Genomic DNA, 21,016 nt, shown 5'->3' with positions numbered 1-21,016 from the left:
TCCACCCATCTCGGCCTCCCAAAGTGCTGGGATTACAGGCTTGAGACACTGCGCCCGGCCAGGATAAAGATTTCTTAAACAAGATTCTGTATCTTCTAACTACAAAATAAAAGATTAATGAACATTAAAATTACAATGCAAATTAAAACAACAGTGAAATACACTAATTTATACCATCAAATTGGCTAGGATTTAAAAGTCTAGCAATAGCGGCCTTCGAGGTGCTTTAGGCGGCTTGCCTTGGTCTCAGAATCGCTGCCGCCATGGCTAGTCAGTCGCAGGGAATTCAGCAGCTGCTGCAGGCAGAGAAGCGGGCAGCCGAGGTGTCCCAGGCCCGTAAAAGAAAGAACCGGAGGCTGAAGCAGGCTATAGAAGCAGCTCAGGCTGAAATTGAACAGTACCGCCTGCAGAGGGAGAAAGAATTCAAGGCCAAGGAAGCTGTGGCACTGGGATCCCATGGCAGTTGCAGCACTGAAGTGGAGAAGGAGACCCAGAAGATGACCATCCTCCAGATCTACTTCCAGCAGAACAGGGATGAAGTCTTGGATAACCTCTTGGCTTTTGTCTGTGACATTCAGCCAGAAATCCATGAAAACTACTGCATAAATGGATAGAAGAAGAGAGAACACCTGTTCTGTGGAGTGGCATTTTAGATGCCCTCATGAATATGAAGCTTTAGCACAGCTCTAGTTATATTCTTATGAAATGGCATTAAATTATTTCCATATATTATATAGTAGGTCCTTCCACTTTTTGGACAGTAGCAAATCTAGCTTTTTTGTACAGACTTAGAAATTAAAGATTTCATCTTTTTACCTCATATTTCTTAGGAATTTAATGGATATATGTTGTCTATTTTCCTATGCCTTTTGGCTCAAGCAACATGTATATCACTATTGACTTTTTCTTTCTTAGATCTAGTTTTAAAAAAAAACACCACATAACCATTCTTTGAAGAAAGGAAGGGATTAAATATTTTCCCTAACACTTTCTTGAAGGTCAGGGGCTTTATCTACGAAAAAGTAGTAAATAGTTCTTTGTAACCTGTGTGAAGCAGCAGCCAGCCTTAACGTAGTCCATTCTTGCTAATGGTTAGAACAGTGAATACTAGTGGAATTATTTGGGGCTGCTTTTAGTTTCTCTTAATCCAAATCACTAGATGATAGAATTCAAGAACTTGTTACATCAGTAATCATTTAAAAGTAAAGACTCTGTCATGCAAAAAAAAAAAAAAAAAAAAAAAAGGCTAGCAATAGCAAGATTCGGAGATGTGGAAAAACTGGAACTCTCATACATTGCTGAAGAAATGGAGGCGTTGCCCTTAGCCCAGCCCAGAGGGCACCTGCGGCTTCTGAGAACAGTGGATGCCATATACCTCTAACACCTGCATCTCTTGGCTTGCAGGCTTTATCTGGTTGCAGGAGGAGTCTTGGCTTATGTGAGCGGGAGGCTGAGGTACTAGAGAATTAGCACCTTCAGGAGCAATTCTTAATCAATGTGGGGTGGGAGTTGGTGGAAAATGCCCCAGCTTCCTTACTCCTTGGTAGGACAATTTCGAGGTGTGCTTCTACCCATTCCCTTGGAGGGTACCCAGCAGGATGGAGCCCCAGTTGCTCCCAGGTGTAACCCTCTCGTTAATGGCTTTCTTCCCTGTTCTATCTCACTTTCCTACTCCATCATCATATTTCTTGGGATCACCCTCAAGTAAGGAACTTGTGCTTATCTCATTATCTCAGTCTGTTTAGATGAACTCTGAGACAGAGGTCCTATGCAGCTTCAGCAAAGCCTTCTCTCAAGCCCCAGGCACAGTTCTTGCTACCTCCTCTATACTCCCTTTGCTCCAGCTCCTCACCAGCCTTTGTCATACTATCCTGGAGCCTTCCCAACTCCAGGTCTGACTGACTCACTTTGAACAGTTCAAAGCTGATGCCCTGTTATGTGTCTCCCTTGCTCCCAACCTACCACAACTGCTCACCGAATGCCTGCTAAATGAGCTGAATTGTTTAAAGTTCTTCTTACATTTTAAGTGATAAATCATTGCCTCCCAAGAAACCTTGTACTACCCTTAGGTTGAGAACTATTTACAGGTGCTAAAATCAGGACACATAAAGGTTGTGACAAAGTCAGAATAAGTTTGTCCTCAGTTCAAACCAGAAATCAGCTAGGGAAAAAAAAATCCAATAATTTGTTAGATTTATGTATTAATTCTGACAGTTTGCCTTTTTAAAATTGTTTAATTATGTTAGGTGCTTTTAGGGTGTATAGATGAACTGAGGTAATTATTAATCCATTTCTGCTTATTAATAAAATGCAGCCGGGCACGGTTGCTCATGCCTGTAATCCCAGCACTTTGGGAGGCTGAGGCAGGCAGATCGCTAGAGGTCAGGAGTTCAAGACCAACCCAGCCAACATGGTGAAACCCCATCTCTACTAAAAATACAAAAACTAGCCAGGTATAGTGGCGTGCAGGGGAATCACTTGAACCAGGGAGGCAGAGGTTGTGGTGAGCCAAGATGGCACCACTTATGTTCAATTTTCACCTCCACCACTCACCAGCTCTATGACTTTGAGCAAGTCATTTAGCTCTCTGCACCTCGGTTTCCTCATGGAGATGAAAATATCCACCTAAAAGCTTTTAGGAAGAAATAGATAAAATGATACATGAAAGCTCCATAACAACGTGAAGGCTGGAACTGTGCCAGTTTGTTCATTATTGTGGTCCAATGCCTGGCACAGAGTATGCCCTCAATAAATATCTATTACAATTGAATGAATGAGTAGGTACCTAACAAATTGTAACCAGGTATCTTTTTGTCCAGGCAGATGTTTAGTAAGGATTTGTGCTGATGGTAATGACACTCTGCCTTGACATAGTCAGAAAAAAAATCACCACATCAAATCCAGGGATAGTGGCACACTAATCTAACATGCTGGGGTATTTGTGAAATGAACATTTCAATAGTATTGCTTGAGTTTAACATGGTGCTTCTCAAACTTTAATGTGCCTCTGAATCACCTGGGGATCTTATTTAAATGCAAGTTCTGATTTAGTAGTTCCAGGTGAAGGCCTGACAACTCAGATGATGCTGAGACTGCAGGCTTGTGGACCTTCTTTTGAGCATCAAGGATCTAGGCGAAGGGTCAACAGTTTCCTGTAAGGAGCCAGGTAGTAAATATTGTAGTCTTTGTGAACTGTATAATCTCTGTTGCAACTTGCTCAACTCTGCGATTCTAGAACAAATGAGGCCCTTGACAATACACAAATAAATGAGCATGGTTGTGTTCTAATGAAACCATGTTTGCAAAAACAGGGGCAGACTGGATCTGGCCTGTGGGCCATAGTTTGTCTCTTCCTGGTCTAATATATTTAAAATCAGTATACTATTCTTGTAATAGATATCCATGAACTTGTCTCCTGAGCTCCTAATAATTCCCTCATACAGTATATGGTAATTTCCCCTATCTACAGCCACCTTCCCCTACCCATAATCTATGTGGTTCCAGGAGCACAGCACCCATTGCCAAGTTCCTATGTGGAACTCGGACTCCAGACTCCAGTTGATTGGTGCCCAACGGGCATCAATCACATTCCCTTCTGTAAAATATGCACCAGGGGCACTCTTTCATAGAAAACAAGATGAATGGCATCCTTTAGAGTTGTGTAGCTTGGCTGAACTGGGCACCAGACTGAAGCTGGGTTACTCATGGACTTTCCTTAACACTCTGGAATTGAGTCTGGGAGATTCCTGCCTCAGTCTACGTGTCTATTCTTTTATTTTTGTTTATTTATTTATTTTTGAGACTTGGTCTTGCTCTTTCACTCAGGCTGGAATGCAGTGGCATGATCATAGCTCACTGCAGCCTCGATCCCCTGGGCTCTAGCAATTTTCCCACATCAGCCTCCTGAGTAGCTGGGACCACAGGCATACACTACCATGCCCAGCTAATTTTTGTATTTTTTGTAGAGACAGAGGTCTCACCATGTTGTCCAGGCTAGTCTCTAACTCCTGGGCTCAAGTGATCTGCCTGCCTCAGCCTTCCAAAGTGCTGGGATTATAGGTGTGAGCCACCATGTCTGGCCTGGAGGCCTTTTTAAAAAAAAAACAAAACAGACCGGGCGCGGTGGCTCAAGCCTGTAATCCCAGCACTTTGGGAGGCTGAGACGGGCGGATCACGAGGTCAGGAGATCGAGACCATCCTGGCTAACACGGTGAAACCCCGTCTCTACTAAAAAATACAAAAAATTAGCCGGGCGAGGTGGCGGGCGCCTGTAGTCCCAGCTACTCGGGAGGCTAAGGCAGGAGAATGGCGTAAACCCGGGAGGCGGACCTTGTAGTGAGCTGAGATCCGGCCACTGCACTCCAGCCTGGGCCACAGAGCGAGACTCCGTCTAAAAAAAAAAAAAACAAAACGAAAAAGAAAACAGTGGATTAGGATACAGAGAACGTTAGTGTCAGGTTCACAACTACGCCAATTGTCATGCTGGGGTCCAAGGGGAGTGGGTAGATGAGCAGAAAGAACAGCCAGGGGGACTGTAAGCAGGTGAAAGATGATTTTATTCAGCAGCAGCTCTCATCAACAGCTCTCTCCAACAGCTCTCTCACACTGTCCGCCCTGTCTCGGCTGCTTTGTCCAGCGGCTCCCACACACAGCTGTGTGGCTGGCTCTTCCTTGCCTTCAGGGTCAGCAGCTAAACTCTTTCTCTCTCTTGGCACAAGCAAGCCAAGCTGTGTCCTGGCTCCCCTCTGTCTGTCTGCAAAGATGGACTGCTTTGACTCTCTTTCTCTTTCTCTGGGCTCCATCATGCCTGTACATTGTTATCAGGGCAATTATACCTTTTACAGACAGTAGTGGCTTAGAGCCAAGGGATGGCCTTCCCATGTTATGGCTACACGGCTGTGATAACAAGTGGAGTTATACGCCTGTGCTCTAAACTCGCTGATTCACTCGGGATGTTTACAGTGGCCTATCCTTGACCAAAGCACAGCCATATTCCTTACAGTGAGTAATGAGAAAGAATGAAGGAGATACACAGAGAGAAAGAGTGACAGCTGGCAAGAGGGCTTCCTAAGTTCTCTACAAGACTGTAATCCTGGCCGGGCGCGGTGGCTCAAGCCTGTAATCCCAGCACTTTGGGAGGCCGAGACGGGCGGATCACGAGGTCAGGAGATCAAGACCATCCTGGCTAACACGGTGAAACTCCGTCTCTACTAAAAAATACAAAAAAACTAGCCGGGCGAGGTGGCGGGCGCCTGTAGTCCCAGCTACTCAGAGGCTGAGGCAGGAGAATGGCGTAAACCCGGGAGGCGGAGCTTGCAGTGAGCTGAGATCTGGCCACTGCACTCCAGCCTGGGTGACAGAGCCAGACTCCGTCTCAAAAAAAAAAAAAAAAGACTGTAATCCTTGGCTCCAGGTTCTTCCTGAGGTTCTACCACTTCCTAGCCCTGGAGTTTCATGAGATGACCTGTATTCTTATATAAATTTATTTTTCTCTTACTTAAATCTAGTATAATTCTGTTGCATGCAAACCACAGTCCTAATGGCACTAGAGAAAAATAAAAGAACATTTCAATAGAATTTAAATTTGGTAGGATTTTTTGAAAATTCAATTTGTAGAATGTTGCAGGAGCATATATTTTTGTTTGAAGCTGGATGTCCCTGACAATAGAGTATGTGAAATTTCATAAATATTAAATTACATCTGTATTCTAATAATCTACATAGTAATAAATCATGTCAGGTGTATAGGACTTCCTAGTCTCTTGCTTTTTGGTTAGGTTTCAGTGGCAGAGGGAAAAAAATTACTACTCCTTTGTACAGAAATGGATTTATTGTAGCCAGGCACAGTGGCTCACACCTGTAGTCTCAGCACTTTAGGAGGCCGAGGTGGGTGGATTGCCTGAGGTCAGGAGTTCGAGACCAGCCTGGCCAACACAGTGAAAACCCATCTCTACTAAAAACATAACAAATTAGCTGGGCGTGGTGGTGGGCACCTGTAATCCCAGCTACTCAGGAGGCTGAGGCAGGAGAATCGCTTGAACCCCAGGAGACGGAGGTTGCAGTGAGCTGAGATCACACCATTGCACTCCAGCCTGGGCACGCACAAGGGCAAAATTCCTTCTCAAAAAAAAAAAAAAAAAAGACATGGATTTAATGCAAGATATTAAATGGCTTACAATATGATTAGATGGGCTGGGGAAACTGTAGGCCAGTCTTCCAGAAACAACTCTCAAAGCCACACTCTAGAGCTGAGCTGTAAAGGAAGCTGCTGCTCCCACTAAGAATAGGAAACTACCAGCTGAATCAGGGATTAACACCTAGTAGACAACAGCTCTCTGAAATCATGCCACTTCTTCCACTTCAGGAAGCTCCTGCCAAATTAGGGAGCCATCACTTGCACTTCCAGGTCCAGACCAAACAGCTCTATGACCATTGGGACCAGAAAGATGGATTCCTAAAACTCTTTCTCCCCTGGAACCATATAGAAGGTGAGTCTGCAGGTAGGGGAAATTACCATATACTGTATGAGCGAATTATTAGGAGCTCAGTTCCTTTTCAGGTCCCATGTGAATGCATTTGATTGAAGGAACCTAAGTCTCATTTAGAACTCTAACAGCAAAGGAACCTGGGAAACGTAGTTTAAGCTTTTCAGTCTCTGCATTCCAGGAAGACACACCATAATGACATTGGAACAGATGATGAATGAGCTGGTCACAGAATAAGCCACACCCTAATTTACCACACAGTTGTAAAACAAAAATTATACTTTTGTGAACAAAATGTAAACATGAGCAAACAAGCAATAATACAGTAGTTCACTGTACTTGTCAGATTAATGCTGCATAATTCAGACTTCCTCTGTTTCTACCAGTGTTAGTTATACATCCATTCCTACTTAGGCAACTGGAATGGAATTTAACATCTGAATGATTATGATAAGTAAAGAGATTTATTCACTCACTTGTTTATTCAATAATATTTTTGGGTGTCTGCTGTGTGTGTATCAGGCATTATTTCTGTGCTGGGTTACAACAGGGAATAATGAATATTACATCTTACCGGGTCAAGTGATATGGTTTGGCTGTGTCCCCACCTAGATCTCGATTTGAATTGTATCTCCCAGAATTCCCACATGTTATGGGAGGAACCCAGGGGAGGTAATTGAATCATGGGGGCCAGTCTTTCCCGTGCTATTCCCGTGATAGTGAATAAGTCTAATGAGATCTGATGGGTTTATCAGGGGTTTCTGCTTTTCCTTCTTCCTCATTTTCTCTTGCTGTTGCCATGTAAGACGTGCCTTTCACCTCCCACCGTGATTCTGAGGCCTCCCCAACCATGTGGAACTGTAAGTCCAATTAAACCTCTTTTTCTTCCCAGTCTCGGGTATGTCTTTATCAGCAGCATGAAAACAGACTAATACAGTAAATTGGTACCAGTAGAGTGGGGTGTTACTGAAAAGATACCTGAAAATGTGGAAGCGACTTTGGAACTGGGTAGCAGGCAGAGATTGGAACAGTTTGAAGGGCTCAGAAGAAGACAGGAAAATGTGGGAAAGTTTGGAACTCCCTAGAGACCTGTTGAATGGCTTTGTCCAAAATGCTGATTATGATATGGACAATAAAATCCAGGCTAAGGTGGTCTCAGATGGAGATGAGGAACTTTTTGGGAACTGGAGCAAAGGCGACTCTTGTTATGTTTTAGCAAAGAGACTGGTGGCATTTTGCCCCTGCCCTAGAGATTTGTGGAACTTTGAACTTCACAGAGATGATTTAGAGTACCTGGTGGAAGAAATTTCTATTTGTTTTATTTTGTTTTTTTGAGACAGAGTCTAGCTTTGTCGCCTAGGCTGGAGTGCAGTAGTGCAATTTCAGCTCACAGCAACCTCCACCTCCCAGGTTCAAACAATTCTCTTGCCTCAGCCTCCAGAGTAGCTGGGATTAGACACCTGCCACCACACCCAGATAAATTTTTTTTTTTTTTTTTTTTTTTGTATTTTTAGTAAAGACAGGGTTTCACCATGTTGGTCACGCTGGTCTTGAACTCCTAACCTCAAGTGATCCATCCGCCTCGGCCTCCGAAAGTGCTGGGATTACAGGTGTGAGCCACCACGCCGGGCCAGGCAGAAGAAATTTATAAGAAGCAAAGCCTTCAAGAGGTGACTTGGGTGCTGTTAAAGGCATCCAGTTTTATAAGGGAAGCAAAGCATAAGAGTTTGGAAAATTTGCAACCTGACTATGCGATAGAAAAGAAAAATCTATTTTCTGGGGAGAACTTCAAACCAGCTGCAGAAATTTGCATAAGTAGCAAGGATCCTAATGTTAATCCCCAAGACTGTGGGGAAAATGTCTCCAGACCATGTCAGAGAGCTTCACGGCAGCCCTGCCAACACAGGCCCAGAGACCACTCAGGAGGAAAAAGTGGTTTCAGGACAAGGCCCAGGGTCCTAGTGCTGTGTGCAGTCTAGGGACTTGGTGCCTGTGTCCCAACCACTCCAGCTGTGGCTGAAAGGGGCCAATGTATGGCTTGAGCCGTGGCTTCAGAGGGTGAAATCCCTAAGCCTCGGCAGCTTCCATGTGGTGTTGAGCCTGGGGGTGCACGGAAGTTAAGAACTGAGGTTTGGGAACCTCCACCTAGATTTCAGAAGATGTATGGAAATACCTGGATGCCCAGGCAAACGTTTGCTGCAGGGGTGGGGCCCTCATGGAGAACCTCTGCTAGGGCAGTGCAGAAGGGAAATGTGGGGTCGGAGCCCCCATACACAGTCCCTACTGGGGACACTGCCTAGTGGAGCTGTGTGAAGAGGGCCACCATCCTCCAGACCCCAGAATGGTAGATCCACTGGCAGCTTTCACCGTGCATCTGGAAAAGCCGCAGACACTCAATGCCAGCCCATGAGAGCAGCTTGGAGAGAGGCTGTACCCTGCAAAACCACAGGGGCAGAGCTGCCCAAGACCATGGGAACACACCTCTTGCATCCGTGTGACTTGGATGTGAGACATGGAGTCAAAGGAGATCATTTTGGGACTTTAAGATTTGACTGCCCTGACTGGGTGCTGTGGCTCATGCCTCTAATCCCAGCACTTTGGGAGGCTGAGGCAGGCAGATCATGAGGTCAGGAGATCGAGATCATCCTGGCTAACACTGTGAAACCCCATCTCTACTAAAAAAATTAAAAAGATTAGCTGGGCATGGTGGCAGGCACCTGTAGTCCCAGCTACTCGGGAGGCTGAGGCAGGAGAATGGTGTGAACCTGGGAGGTGGAGCTTGCAGTGAGCTTTCACGCCAGTGCACTCCAACCTGGATGACAGAGCAAGACTCTGTCTCAAAAAAAAAAAAAAAAAAAGATTTGACTGCCCTGCTGTAACCCCTTTGTTTTGGCTAAGTTCTCCCATTTGGAACAGCTGTATTTACATAATACCTGTACCCCCATTGTATCTAGGAAGTAATTAGTTTGCTTTTGATTTTACAGGCTCATAGGCGGAAGGACTTGCCTTGTCTCAGATGAAACTTTGGACTGTGGACTTTTAGGTTAACGCTGAAATGAGTTAAGACTTTGGGGGACTGCTGGGAAGGCATGATTGGTTTTGTAACATGAACACGTGAGATTTGGAGGGGCCAGGGTTGGAATGATAAGATTTTGCTGTGTCCCCACCCAAATTTTGACTTGAATTGTATTTCCCAGAATTCCCACATGTTGGGGGAGGGACCCAGGGGAGGTAACTGAATCGTAGGGCTTGGCCTTTTCCGTGCTATTCTCATGATAGTGAATAAGTCTCACAAGATCTGATGGGTTTATCAGGGGTTTCCACTTTTGCTTCTTCCTCATTTTCTCTTGCCGCCACTGTATAAAGAAGTGCCTTTTGCCTCCCGCCATGATTCTGAGGCCTCCCCAGCCATGTGGAACGATAACTCCAATTAAACCTCTTTTTCCTCCCAGCCTTATGTCTTCATCAGCAGCATAAAAACAGACTAATACATCAAGATTCCTTATGAAAATTCTCTTTATCCCTTATAAGGCTGAAATGATTCAGAGGATTCTGTTGACAGAGACAAAAACAAAGCAGCTGCAGTGGCTGATTACCCTTAAATATTTGGCTTTTTTTTTTTGAGAGGAGTCTCGCTCTGTCGCCCAGGCTGGAGTGCAGTGGCCAGATCTCAGCTCACTGCAAGCTCCGCCTCCTGGGTTTACGCCATTCTCCTGCCTCAGCCTCTGAGTAGCTGGGACTACAGGCGCCCGCCACCTCGCCCGGCTAGTTTTTTTGTATTTTTTAGTAGAGACGGGGTTTCACCGTGTTAGCCAGGATGGTCTTGATCTCCTGACCTCGTGATCCGCCCATCTCGGCCTCCCAAAGTGCTGGGATTACAGGCTTGAGTCACCGCGCCCAGCAAATATTTGGCTTTTTTAACCCAAAGAGTACAAACTTTTGGTCAAAGCATGTAATAAAATGTAAATCAACTATTGCTTTAAAGATTGGGTAAAAATCTACATTTAAGATTTAAAAAAAAAAAACCTTCCTTGACCAAAATTTCATCGTGATTTCATGATCCATAAGCATTGTGCCTTGTATGCCAACTAATCTCTGGCAGTGGATAGTGGAAGCACATGTATAATTAATCTTTCCTCACACTGAAATCACTCAACCAACACAGTCTTTCAAGGATTAGATATCTGTGCTATCTTGTTTGTGTTTTTACTCCAATTTGTATGGATGAGAAAGTCCATAAAGTACAGAGAAAATGTAAAAGAAACTTTCAGGCACCTGTTGGAATTATTACTAATGTAATTCCTGATTTATTTCTGCTATGGTTTCAATGTGTCCCCCAAAGTTCATGCGTTATAAAATTAATCTTTAAGGCCAGGCACAGTGGCTCATGCCTGTAATCCCAGTGCTTTGGGAGGCCGAGGAGGGAGGATCACCTGAGGTCAGGAGTTTGAGACAAGCCTGACCAATATGATGAAACTATGTCTCTATTAAAAATACAAAATTAGCTGGGCATGGTGGCAGGCACCTGTAATCCCAGCTACTCAGGAGGCTGAGACAGGAGAATTGCTTGAATCTGGGCAGCAGAGGTCGCAGTGAGCCGAGATCACGCCATTGCACTCCAGCCTGGGCAATGAGAGTAAAACTCTGTCTCAAAAATTAAAAATTAATCTTTAAGGCAACAGTCTTGGGAAGTGGGGCTTGATAAGAGGTGGTTAGGTTCTGAGGGCTCTACTGTCATCAATGGATTAATGTTGTTATCGCAGGAGCAGGTTAGTTATCATGATAGTGGGTTGTTATAAAAGCGAGTTCGGCCACCTCTTGCTCTCTTGCTCTCACATGCCCTCTCTTGCCTTTCCACTTTTCACCATGAGATGTTGCAGCAAAAAGGCCCTCACTAGAGGCAGACTCTCAATGTTGGACTTCACAGCCTCCAGAACTATAAGAAATAAATTTCTGTTCTTTAAAAATTACCCAGTCTGGGCATGGTGTCTCACACCTGTAATCCCAGCACTTTGCAAGACTGAGGCTGGTAGATTGCTTGAACCCAGGAGTTCAAGACCAGCCTGGGCAACATGGCAAAACTCCATCTCTACAAAAAATACAAAAATCAGCCAGGTGTGGTGGTATGTACCTGTGGATCCAGCTACTTGGGAGGCTGAGGTGGGAGGATCACTTGAGCCCAGGAGGTTGAGGCTGCAGTGAGCTGTGATCATGCCACTGTATTCCAGCCTGGGCAACAGAATGAGACCCTGTCTAAAATAAAATAAAATAAAATAAAATAAATAAAATAAAATAAAATAAAATAAAATAAAATAAAATAAAATAAAAATAAAATATAAAATAAAATATAAAATAAAATAAAATAAAAAATAAAATAAAAAAATAAAATAAAATAAAATAAAATAAAATAAATAAAATAAAAAAATAAAATAAAATAAAATAACCCAGTCCATGGTATTCTGTGATAACAACACAAAATGCATGAAGACAATGCCAAAGCAAAAGAAAAGAAAAATTTGTTCATGAATATGCTGATTTGTTTATTCAGTATTCATCGTAAAACTAACTATTTTGTGGTTAGCTATCCATTGCTACATAACAAATTATCCCAGAACTTAGAGGCTTAAGACAACAATCATTTTTTTTTTTTTGAGACGGAGTCTTGCTCTATTGCCCAGGTTGGAGTGCAGTGGCCGGATCTCAGCTCACTGCAAGCTCCGCCTCCCGGGTTCACGCCATTCTCCTGCCTCAGCCTCCCGAGTAGCTGGGACTACAGGCGCCCGCCACCATGCCCAGCTAAATTTTTTGTATTTTTAGTAGAGACGGGGTTTCACCATGTTAGCCAGGATGGTCTCAATCTCCTGACCTCGTGATCTGCCCGTTTTGGCCTCCCAAAGTGCTGGGATTACAGGCTTGAGCCACTGCGCCCGGCCAACAACAATCATTTATTATCTCTCACAGGATATAAGTTGGTGTAGTGGTTCTGGCTGAGAATCCCTTGTGAGGTTACAGTTCAGATGTCAGCCAGAACTGCAGCTATCTGAAAGCTTGACTGGGGCTGGAGGATCCACTTTCAAGGTAGCTTTCTCCCATCGCTGGCAAGTGGGTGCTGGCTGTTTGTGGGAGGCCTCAATCCACCATACCAAGTTATATGCTGTGAGAGATAGTAAATGATTATCGTTGTTTTAAGCCTCTAAGTTCTGGGGAAATTTGTTATGTAGCAATAGACGAATAATAATACAATAATTTTACGATGAATGCTGAGTGAATGAATTAGCATATTTATGAGCAATTTTTTGTTTGTTTTCTTTTGGTTTGGCATTGACTTAATCCATTTTGTGTTGCTATGACATAATACCACAGGGGTGTTCTGGTTTTCCTCAGTGACCTCACAGCATGGTGTGACTTCCCCTGAATGAGTGATCCAAGAGTGAGAAAATGCAGGGAGGAAGCTGTATCTTCTTTAACCTAGCCTCAGAAGTCACACACAGTCACTTCCACCACAGTCTATTTGTTAGAAGGAAGTCACTAAGTCTGGCCTTACATTCACGAGGAGGAGAAAAAGAGTGCCTTTGAAAAAAAGAGTGTTGGGCCAGGCACAGTGACTCACGCCTGTATTTCAGCACTTTGGGAGGCTGAGGTGGATGGATCATGAGGTCAAGAGTTCAAGACCAGTCTGGCCAACATAGTGAAACCCCATCTCTACTAAAAATGCAAAAAAAAAAAAAAAAAAAATAGCCAGACATGGTGGCAGGCACCTGTAATCCCAGCTACTTGGGAGGCTGAGGCAAGAAGAATCTCCTGAACCTGAGAGGCGGAGGCTGCAGTGAGCCGAGATGGTACCACTGTACTCCAGCCCCAGAGACAGTGCGAGACTCTGTCCCAAACAAAACAAAACAAAACAAGAGTGTTAAAACATTTGTGGACTCTTTTTTTTTTTTTTTTTTGAGACAGGGTCTCACTCTGTTGCCTGGACTGGAGTGCAGTGTGGCACAATACAAAAATTAGCCAGGCCTGGTAGCATGCGCCATGAGGCTCACTGCTGCCTCAACTTCCTAGGCTCAAGTGATTATCCTAACCCAACCTTTTGGGTAGCTGGGACTACAAGCATGCACCACCATACCTGGCTAATTTTTGTATTTTTTTGTAGAGATGAGGGTCTCACTATGTTGCCTAAGCTGGTCTTGAACTCCTAGGCTCAAGCAATCCTCCCGCCTTAGCGTCCCAAAGTGCTGGGATTACAAGTATGGGCCACTGTGCCTGGCCTGTGGACATTTTTTTGCTACCACAACTATTTTGTGTAAGTACTGGGATAAATGCTGGGAGACCCGGTTTATAAAACAGGTATGGTCCTTCTGAAACTTACAGACAAGAAAGAGGAGAGAGGCTTTAATCAAATGAACACACAAATAAATGTAAAATTACAACTGTGATAAGTTATTGAAGGAATGATACACAATGTGATGAGAGAGAATGATGGGGGATCTAGGGTATATCCAAAGAAGTGATGTTTTAGTCAAAATCCGAAGGAAGACTAAGGGCATCCCAGGCAGAAAGAAGGGCACGTGCCTCCTATGGTAAGGAAGAACATGGCATGATGGAGGGTCTAAAAGGAGGCTATTGTGTCTGGAGCAGAGTGCAATGAAGACTGGAGAGGGAGGCAAGGACCCCCCACAAACTGGGCCCTGGGTCTGAGTGACCATGTGACGCTGGGACAGATGCTCCAGGCCACCTAACCCCCTCTTTTTATATTGTACCCACATATGAAGCTGCAGTACCCTGTTATTACCAAATCACTAGAGAAAGGCTCTTAACCACACTTGGCCTGTGTGTACCTCTTTCACCAAGGAATGCTTAAGATGAATTCCACCCAAAGGTGTCACCTTACCTTTCTAACTCTCCTTGTAACTCTCTACCTGTTCTATACATCCTCTCAACTGACCCAGCCTCCTTCTTTGCTTTGGTCCCCAATCACTCCTCTGTATCCTCTTGAACTTCCACTCTAAGACCTACAAACTCCCTCAGATACCTACATCACCAAGGTTTTCTTAGAGTGGAACCTGCACTTCTATCTAAACAAAAATCTGGAGATGATTCTGGGCAGTTGGCAGAGTAGGAAGAACCAAGAATATATCTCCCCACCTAGACAACAATTGCACTGTCAGATTCTGTCTAAAGTAACTATTTTGGAACTCCAGGGTCTACTGAAGGCTTGCAACTTCCAGGGGAAGACTTGGTGATAAACTGTAGTTAATTTCAGTAAATTTCAACTGTTAGCACAGGAGCAGCTACCTATCTCCCACCCCCAAGGAGAATGATACGATGTGTTCCTGGAGCAACCTGCACATAGTTTGTGGGAACTAGGATGGCTCTATTCTCCAAATGTCAGGGATCTGTGCTCTGATTGCTCATTACTGCTTCTGGTCACAGATGTGCAGACAGAGTCACAGGGCCATTGTTGTTGCACCTCCCTCCATTGCCACAAGTCCCTCCTCTACAGTTGAAGTGACTTCCTAGAGATTTAAAGGCCCAGGATCCTTTTCTTCTCTCTTTCAATTTGTTTCTCCTTTTGGGAGCCAGACACTGAAGACTAGGACATTAAAAAACAATTGCGTATACATTGGTTTTTATATGTTAAAATATATAAATTAAAATTTAAAAGCGTGCATGCCTACGAAAAGGTGCAGTTTCAGAAAAGACCCGGGAAGACCTTAAGTTTTCATCTCAGGCTGATCTTTGGCACAAAGACTGCCTGTGAAATTAAATAAATAAATAAACAAAAACAATAACAAACCCCAGCAAACCCTGAGGAGAATCTGATTTCCAGAGTTTCCACATTAGACGCAAATGTCCAGTTTTCAACAATAAAATCACAAAACATTTTTGAAAACCCAGGAAAATATGGCCCAAAGGAAAAAATAAATCAACAGAAACTATCCCTGAAAAAGACTTGATGGGTGATGTACTAGAGAAATACTTTGTTTTATTTTATTAGAGATAGGGTTTCATGCTCTGTCACCCAGACCAGAGTGCAGTGGCCCTTATTTATTTATTTATTTATTTATTTATTTATTTATTGTGGAGACAGAGTCTTACTATGTTGCCCAGGCTGGTCTCAAACTCCTGGCCTCAAGTGATCCTCCTGCCTCAGCTCCCAAGGTGCTAAGATTATAGGCACGAGCCACAGCACCCCACCTGCAGTGGATCTTCACAGTTGTGATCACAATGCGCTACAGCCTTGAACTCCTGGGCTCAAGTGATCCTCCCTTCTCAGCCTCCTGAGTAGCTTGAATTACAATCATGAGTCACTGTGCTGGCAAGAAAAACTTTAAAACAACAGTTTTAAATATGTTCAAAGAACGAAAGGAAGATGTGGAGAAAGCCAAGAAAACAATGTATGAACAAAATAGAAATATAAATAAAGAGATTTTTAAAAATCTACAAAAAGTAAATTATGAAGCTTAAAAGTGCAATAACTGAAATGAAAAACTCATTAGAGGGATTCGAAGGCAGATTTAAGCAGGCAGAAGAGTCAATGAACTGAAGGTGGGATAATGAAAATTAGTGAGTCTAGAGAACAGAAAAAAAAAGAAAAGTTGAAGGAAAGTGAACAAAGCCTAAGGGACCTTTGGGACGCCATGAAGCTGACCAACATACATATTGTGGGATTCTCAGAAGGAGAAGAAGAGAGACAAAGGGGGAAGGAGAGAATATTTGAATAAATAATGACAAAAAACATCCCAAATTTGATTAAAAATATGAATGTAAACATCCAAGAAGCTCAATGATATCCTAGTAACATGCATTCAAGGAGACCCACACTGAGACATCATAATAAAAATTTCAACAGCCAAATACAAAATGAGAGAAACAGCAAGAAACAGCTCATCACATACAGGGGATCCTCAATAAGGTTATCAGCACATATTTCATCAGAAGCTTCGGAGGCCAGAAGGCAGTGGGCTGATATATTCAAAGTGCTAAAAGAAAAGAACTGTACACCAAGAATTCTATATCTGTCAAAACTGTCCTTCAACCAAGTGTGGTGGCTCATGCCTGTAATCTTAACACTTTGGGAGGCTGAGGTGGGCGGATCACCTGAGGTTAGGAGTTCGAGACCAGCATGGCCAACATGGTGAAACCCCATCTCTACTAAAAATACAAAAATTAGCTGGGTGTGGTAGTAGATGCCTATAATCCCAGTTACTCGAGAGGCTGAGATGGGAGAATCGCTTGAACCTGTGGGGCAGAGGTTGCAGCAAGCTGAAATTATGCCCCTTCACTCTAGCCTGGGCAAAAGAGCAAAACTCCATCTCAAAACAAACAAACAAACAAACAAAATGTCCTTCAAAAGTGAGGGAGAAATTAAGATATTCCTAGATGAACAAAAGCTGAGGGAGTTAATTACCACTAGACCAGCTTTGCAAGAAATGCTTAAGGGAGTCCTGCAAGGTGAAATGAAGAAACACTAGACAATAACTTGAAGGTATATGAATAAATAAATACCTCATTAAAAGTAAATATGTAGGCAATTATAACAAGTTAGTATTATTGTAACAATAGTTCATAAGTCCACTTTTTGTTTTCTTTATTTTATTTTTTAAATTAAAGATAAGGTTTCTCTCTGTTGTCCAGGCTGGAGTGCAGTAGTGTGATCACAGCTCACTGCAGTCTTGACCTCGTAGGTTCAAGTCAACCTCCCATCTCAGCCTTTCAAGTAGCTGAGACTACAAATATGTGCCATCATATCCAACTAATTTTTATTTGTTATTTTTTAGTAGAGATAAGATATCACTATGTTGCCCAGGCTGGTCTCAAACTCCTGGACTCATGCAATTCTCCCACCTTGGCCTCCCAAAGTACTGGGATTACAGGTGTAAGTGACTGCACCTGGCCAAACTTTTTGTTTCCTACACACTTTAAGAAATTAATACATTAAAAAACAATTAGTCAAGGCCAGGCATGGTGGCTCATGTCTGTAATCCCAGCACTTTGGGAGGCCAAGGTGGGTGGATCACTTGAGGTCAGGAGTTCAAGACCAGCCTGGCCAATATAGTGAAACCCTGTCTCTACTAAAAAAAAAAAAATTAGCTGGGCATGGTAGCATATGCCTGTAGTTCCAGTTACTTGGGAGGCTGAGGCAGGAGAATCACTTGAACTTGGGAGGTGGAGGTTACAGTGAGCAGAGATCACAGCATTGCACTCTAGCCTAGGCAACAGAGTGAGACTCCATCTCAAAAAATAATAATAATAATTAGTCTAAAGGCTACTATTATTGTAGTTTTGGTTTCTAACTCTACATTTTGTTTTCTACATAATTTAAGAGATAAATGAACTTTTAAAAATGATTAGTTTGTTTTGTGGCATAAGGATATAAAGATATAATTTTGTGAAATCAGTAACTGAAAAGAGTGGGGAAAAAGCTGTAAAGGAGCAGAGTTTTTGTGTGTTATTGAGGCTAGGCTAATGCAAAATCAAATTAGAGTGTTATTACATTAAGATGTTAAATACAATCCCCATGGTAAGAAAAAAGTCATAGAATATACAGAAAAGCAGGCCAGGTATGGCGGCTCATGCTTGTAATCCCAATGACTTGGAAGACTGAGGCAAGAGGATCACTTGAGCCCAGGAGTTTGAGGTTACAGTGAGCTATGACCATGCCACTGCTCTCCAACCTGAGTGACAGAGCAACACTCTGTTTCTAAAACAAAATAAAACAAAACAAAATAATTAAAAACCACATGATTCAACTATATGCTGTCTACAAGAAACTCACTTTAGATTCAAAGACACATACAAATGAAAAGTGAAAGGATGGAAAAGGTATTCCATGCAAATAGTAACCAAAAGAGACAAAACAAACACCAGACAATATAGACTTTATTATTAATACTATTATTAGTTTGAGACAGTATCTTGCTCTGTCACCTGAGGTTGGAGTACAGTGGCATGATCATAACTCACCGTAACCTCAAACTCTAGGTTCAAGTGCTCCTCCCACCTCAGCCTCTCTAATAGCTAGGACAGATGCATGCCACCATGCCTGGCTAAATTTTTAAAAACATTTTGTCTCTACAAAAACAACAACAACAAAAATTAGCCAGGCATGGTAGCATGTGCCTGTAGTTCCAGCTATTTGGGAGGCTGAAGTGGGAGGATGGCTTGAGCTCGGGAAGCAGAGGTTGCAGTGAGCCAAGATAGTGCCACTACATTCCAGAGGGGCAACAGAGTGAGACCCTGTCAAAAGAAAGAAAGAAAGAAAGAAAGAAAGAAAGAAAGAAAGAAAGAAAGAAAGAAAGAAAGAAAGAAAGAAAGAAAGAAAGAAAGAGAGAGAGAAAGAAAGAAAGAAAAGAAAGAGAGAGAGAGAGAGAGAGAGAGAAAGAGAGAGAGAGAGAAAGAAAGAAAGAAAGAGAGAGAGAGAGAAAGAAAGAAAGAAAAGAAAGAGAGAGAGAGAGAGAGAGAGAGAAAGAGAGAGAGAAAGAAAGAAAGAAAGAAAGAAAGAAAGAAAGAAAGAAAGAAAGAAAGAAAGAAAGAAAGAGGGAAAATCCCTAGATATAATGGCTTCACTGGTTAATTCTACCACACATTTAAAGAAGAACTAATATCAGTGCTTCTCAAACTTTCATTAAAAATTCAGGATGAAGGAATACTTCCTAACTCATCCTATGAGGCCAGCATTACTCAGATACCAAAATTAGACAAAGACATCACCAAAAAAAAAAAAAAAAAAAAAAAAAAAAAAAAAATTCCACAGACCAATATCCCGTATGAACATTGACACAGAAATTCTCAACAAAATACCAGCAAACCAAATTCAGCCACATATTAAAAGGATTATGTAACACAAACAAATGGAATTTATTCCTGGAATGCTAGGATGGTTCAACATATGAAAATTGAAAAATGTTATATACCACACTAACAGAATGAAGGGAAGTAAAATACATGATCTTCTCAATTGATGCAGAAAAAGAACAGACAAAATTCGATACCCTTTCACGATAAAAAGCACTTGAAAAACTAAGAATAAAGGAAAACTACATCAACATAATAAAAACCATATGTGAAAAACCCACAGGAAACAACATACTCAATGGAAAAAGACCGAAAGCTTTTCCCCTAAGATCAGGAACAAGACAGGATTCCCACTTTTTTTTTTATTTTCCAGATCTGCAGCAGGAAGGGATGCCAACTTTCACCATGTCTGTTTCACCACTTCTTTTCAGCATAATGGTGGAAGTTCTAGCCAGAGCAATTAGGCAAGCAAAAGAAAAAGCATCCAAATTGGACAAGAGGAGTAAAATTATCTGTTTGCAGATCATGTGATTTTATATGTAGAAAACCCTAAAGATTTCACAAAAAAACTATTTAATAAATGAATCAGCAAAGTAGCAGGATATACAGTCAATATGCAAAAGCAGTTGCATTTCTTTTTTTGAGACAGAGTTTTGCTCTTGTTGCCCAGGCTGGAGTAAAATGGCATGATCTTGGCTCACTGCAACCTCCACCTCCCAGGTTCAAGCGATTCTCTTGCCTCAGTCTCCTGAGTAGCTGGGATTACAGGCACGTACCACCACACCTGGCTAATTTTTATATTTTTAGTAGAGACAGGGTTTCACCATGCTGGCCAGGCTGGTCTCAAACTCCTGACCTCAGGTGATCCACCTGCCTCGGCCTCCCAAAGTGCTGGGATTATGGGCGTGAGCCACCGCGCCTGGCAGCAATTGCATTTCTATACACTAACAGTGAATAATCTGAAAAGGAAACTGTGAAAACAATTCCAGTTACAATGCTTAGGAACTAAGTTAACCAAAGGAGTGAAAGATTTATACAATGAAAACAGCAAAACATTGCTGAAAGAAATTAAAGAAGTTATAAATGGAAACACATCACTTGTTCATGTATTGAAAGACTTAATATTGTTAAAATTTCCATACTACCCAAAGCAATCTACAGATTCAATGCAGTCCTTATCAAAATCCCAATGACATTTTTAAATAGAAAAATCCATTTTAAAACTGATATAAGGGCTGGGTACAGTGGCTCATTCCTGTAATCACAGCACTTTGGAAGGCCAAGCGGGGAGAACCTCTTGAGGTGAGGAATTTGAGACTGCAGTGAGCTGTGATTGTGCTGCTGCATTCCAGCCTGGGTGTAGTGGCACAATCATAGCTTACTGCAGCCTCAAAGTGGCACAGCCATTGTATCTAGGGATTTTCTTTCTTCCTTTTCTTTTTTCTTTTCTTTTCTTTTTTTTTTTTTTTTTTTTTTTTGTTGTTGTTGTTGCTATTGTTGTTTGAGACAGGGTCTCACCCTGTCACACATTCTGGAGTGCAGTGACACCATCCTGGCTCACTGCAACCTCCACTTCCCAGGCTCAAGCCATCCTCCCACGTCTGTCTCTTAAGTAGCTTGCAGCAGAGCAAGACTCTGTCCATGAAAAAATAAATAAACGGCTGGGCACGGTGGCTCACGCCTGTAATCCCAGCACTTTGGGAGGCTAAGGAGGGTGGATCACCTGAGGTCAGGAG

General features: G+C 42.6%; 1 pseudogene; it reads left to right on the top strand.

Annotated features, from left to right (window-relative positions):
• The first annotated feature begins 214 nt into the window (after nucleotides 1–214).
• On the top strand, nucleotides 215–832 carry LOC103224920 (V-type proton ATPase subunit G 1 pseudogene; annotated as a pseudogene).
• The last annotated feature ends 20,184 nt before the right edge of the window (nucleotides 833–21,016 follow it).

This window comes from Chlorocebus sabaeus, chromosome 20, assembly GCF_047675955.1.
Source record: "Chlorocebus sabaeus isolate Y175 chromosome 20, mChlSab1.0.hap1, whole genome shotgun sequence".
Classification (NCBI taxonomy): domain Eukaryota; kingdom Metazoa; phylum Chordata; class Mammalia; order Primates; family Cercopithecidae; genus Chlorocebus; species Chlorocebus sabaeus.
The sequence above is the reverse complement of the archived record's forward strand: the minus strand, read 5'-3'. Positions and strand labels throughout refer to the sequence as shown.